This window comes from Dreissena polymorpha, chromosome 9, assembly GCF_020536995.1.
Source record: "Dreissena polymorpha isolate Duluth1 chromosome 9, UMN_Dpol_1.0, whole genome shotgun sequence".
NCBI lineage: Eukaryota > Metazoa > Mollusca > Bivalvia > Myida > Dreissenidae > Dreissena > Dreissena polymorpha.
Window position 1 is genome coordinate 70,350,958 of NC_068363.1, and position 4,323 is coordinate 70,355,280.

A 4,323-nucleotide genomic window follows, 5' to 3' on the forward strand; every position below is an offset into this window, starting at 1 on the left:
ATTAGTGTTAAGAAGATACTGCCTTTAAATGAAAAAAAACAACAAACGCACATGCATTAAGTTTAGTTTTTCCAGAACGATGCTCATTTGATTAAAATTGAGGCAGACTGCTAGATCGAATGCAATAGCAAAATATCAGGTTCAGTGAATATCCCAAAATTGTCACATGTATTTTGTAATCTACACGCCACACGGTAAAAGGAACGTTAGATTCCTTGCATAGGTCGATATAATATCAACACATTAGATGTACTAACGTGGGAGCTAACGATCGTGCATCCGTCCGTCCGAGCTTGTCTGGTCTTTAACTTCATTATACATCTTGCAATTTTAAAATAACTTTCAACAAATGTTCACCGTTTCACGATGCCTTGTCGCGTTTAAGCCCCCTAGCCAAAATATCAAAGGTCGCAGTTAGTGTTCAAATGTTATTGTGTGGCTATAATTTAGTTTGTCAGGACTGTTACATAATCATTCATCGTGCAATTATAAAATAATGTTCACATTGATGCTTATGGTGCTGATGATGAAGAAGCTGCTGCTGCTGCTGCTGATGATGATGCATATGATAATGATACATGTGTTGGTTTGTATGATGATGATGCTGATGATGATGCAAACAATAATGGTGATAGCGCAGTTATGTTGCAAACACCAATTACTTATTAAGTCGCTATTTCTTTTAACGGCAAAGATAAAATCGCACATGTTACAAATGCGTAGTTTTCCGACCAGTGAACTAATTATTTCACTTTAGCGTTATCATAACCTCAGATTGTACAGAGATCATTGTCAACCATGAAGCCAAGCAATATAGGACTGTTGATTTTGGCACTGCTATCAGCGATTCTATCTTCATGTAAAAAAGCTTTGAATGTGTTTACTCATGCAGCATTAGTTGCTTGCATGCACGTACGGTATAATAGGAAATAAGTTGAAAGATGTTTACTATTTTTTATGCCCCCGAAAAAGGGCATATAGTGATCGGACCCGTCCGTTCGTCCGTCTGTCTGTCTTGCCGTCACACTTTGCATTTAGGTTTCGCATTTAGGTTTCGAAAAATGCTCATAACTTCTATGTCGCTTCAGATAGCAACTTAATGTTTGGCATGCATGTGTATCTTATAGAGCTGCACATTTTGAGTGGTGAAAGGTCATGGTCAAGGTCATGCTTCAAAGGTCAAATATATGGCTTCAAAGCGGCGCAGAAGAGCGCATTGTGTTTCTGACAAACACATCTCTTGTTTATAAATATGATCGAAAAAAAAAGTATTATTGACGTTTCATTGTTCGTCCAGTGAGCGAATAAAAACGAATTTTTAAAGCAAGTATTTACGACTTTAATGTCAGCATTTAATTTTCTCAATCTTAAACAAATCAATTAATATGCACGGGTTATTTTAAAGGGACCGTCAACCGCGATTGACGAAAAAAGAAAAGTTCTAAAATACCGTATTTTTTACAATTATTAGTTTATATTGATCAAAATAACATGACTGGTATATTACTTTACTTGAACAAAGTTGTTAAGTTTTCATATTTTCAGTATATTCGGTAATAAATTTTACCGGGTACAGGTACCAGGAAACTACCAGGTAGATTGGTCTTCATCGTCACGTGGTAAAACCGGGAATGTAAATTGTGCACGCGTAGTGAATTGTATATATAATATATATATAAAATGATCAATCTACTTGCGTTATTTATAGTGTATATATCGTTATGTCATCTATTTTCGCGATGTACTTTCGATTTCACATCACGAAATTTTATTACCGAATATACTGAAAATATTAACTTGTTTCAATTAATGTAATAGACCAGTCGTGATATTTTAATCAATTAAGACTAATAATTGTAAAAAATACGGTATTTTAGTACTTTTCTTTTTTCGTCAATTGCGGTTGACGGTTCATTAAATAAAATAAATAAACTATCACATAGTGGTACCATTAATGAAATGTTGTTCCAATTGAATTCAAAAAACGCCAAGTACGCTCTCATTACGACATGTTTTATACCGAACGGGTGAAAATTATTTGTATTTGAATCGAATTTTTACTACGTTCATTATCTGGTACCTCATCTTGTAAAAGTCAAGTGTTTTTTTCATTCATTTATGTTTAATCTATATGAAAAGTTATGACTAAGATAATATATACTCGCTGTAAATCATTGATGGTCAAGCGATTTTTGTGTCCTAGTTTGTATGTCGGATCCGTCTAGTAGGTCATTTAAAAGACCGCAGATAGACCCATAGTGTCCAGTTATTTCGGGCAAGTCTAGCATATTTAATAAGGCCGATCCGTATAATCTACAAACTTTCAATTCACTTTCCAGTGAAAGCAGTGGACTGCCCTGATAACTGGATTCCATTCCATGGCCACTGCTACACATTTAGCATCAATCAGACCAGTTGGTTTCATGCCACCGTGAGTGTAATACATCTTATGTAATTGGATACTTCAACTAGTTTTGAATTCCAATTTGAATACAAACTGTCATCTCATTTAAGTATATACATATAATTTTATCCAGTGAATGAGCACCTTGTTATATCCTTTTGTTTGCATCATGCCCATATTTTTAACATGATTCCACAGGAAACGGAATAGGTTATATTTTGCCTTTGTTTTTTTGTATATATACCCTGGAAGAGTATTATAGTTATTTAAGTTAACATAACATTTTCAATAAATTCTCTAAATTGTGGTATTATCAGTAAAACAGTGAGGAAATATATTGCTTCTATTTATCTGATAATTCCTTATATGAGCCACGTTGTGAGAAAACTGGACTTAATGTATGTGCGCAAACTGTCGGCCTTGATTAGCGAGTGAATTTAACTCCGGTTTTCTTACAGACCGACGCTTAATGCAACATCTTCCGCTATTAATCATACTATTTTTTAAATCATTTTAAGGCTTTAATAAATAAGGTTCTTTTTTCAACGTTCATATTCAACATCGGGTATGAAGGTCCGACAAACTTGTTTGTTTAACCTTTTTTTTAAACAAACAAAAAGTATAAACTATTATAACAAGTAATACCGTATAAAATTTCTTTAATACTTTTACCTGCACAGCAAATATGCCATGACCTGGGAGCGCAACTTGTTATCATAGAAACAGGCGTGGAAGATGTGTTCCTTAAAACAACCATACAGCACTTACATGCTCATGATGGTATGCGCAACAGATATATAATTACAGTTAACGTATTTATTTATTCATGACTACACGCTTTATTATACTCCAAAGTAGAACAGCCGCTTCATTAGTTGAGTTCATATTTGATAGCTTACATAAATACCAATAATTCAATTCATACATGACATGCACTGTGTTGTGATATGTTTGTAGACCTAAACACAGTTGGCTACTGGACGGGCGCTAACGACCTTGAAGTTGAAGGTCACTGGGTATGGGGCTACCCCAGCGAAAACGCGGTACGTTATACCGACTGGCACGCGGGGGAACCTAACAATCAATGGTACGTCGGAAGGTATGTAATTCAGCACGCAAATCCATGTTCTAAACATATTTAACTTCACTGATGTATCTTTATTAGCTTATTTTCTAACTTGGACTTATTTATCTCACACTTAAATTTAACATCGTTATCTCATTTAAAGTGACGTTTTGATATAACACAAAGCGTGATATGCTATCTGGTTTTACCCGGTCGCACACATTACACACTCTTATTGTTATCACTTTATGTTGCTGTCTGTGGTGGTTTCATATTGCGCTTTGTTTTGTTTATCTTTAAAAGACACAATACAGGTTAGGTGCATATTTTTATTTTGGGATCAATACAATTTTACAAAAGGTTTAAAACTATGAAATGTTTTTCTTTTAAACCTTATAATAAAACATGACATTTCTGCAGTGAAATTACAGCAGTGAAAATAAACAAATTGTTACTTTTACCGGTGAAAATAACACATCTTCGGAACTACTTTTTTTCTTTTAGATTATCATATCAAGATTTACTTCAAGATATATATATATATATATATATATATATATATATATATATATATATATATATTTATGTTCATGAGTGAATAAAAACGGTATTCCATTAAATCCAACAAGTTTTCTTTTTATTGTATGCTTTTTCATCGTCTATTAACATTGTAAAGGAGTTTAACCGGAGAATTTCGGTTGTATAATGACGTCATTTTGTGTGTTGAAATGTATTGAGACACGCCTCGGGAGAAAGGGTAACTTTTCAGCGAAAGGGAAACAGCTGTTAATTATTTTCTTGAAAAAGGGGCATACAAGAAACAGAAAATGTGTTCATGTCAGTGTAAGATCGT

At 33.8% G+C, this 4,323-nt stretch overlaps 1 long non-coding RNA gene across 1 annotated transcript; it reads left to right on the top strand.

Annotated features, from left to right (window-relative positions):
• The first annotated feature begins 713 nt into the window (after positions 1-713).
• LOC127844224 (uncharacterized) lies at positions 714-2,431 on the top strand. Its single transcript, XR_008032631.1, has 2 exons — positions 714-859; positions 2,340-2,431. It is a non-coding gene; the product is annotated as an uncharacterized LOC127844224 (long non-coding RNA).
• The last annotated feature ends 1,892 nt before the right edge of the window (positions 2,432-4,323 follow it).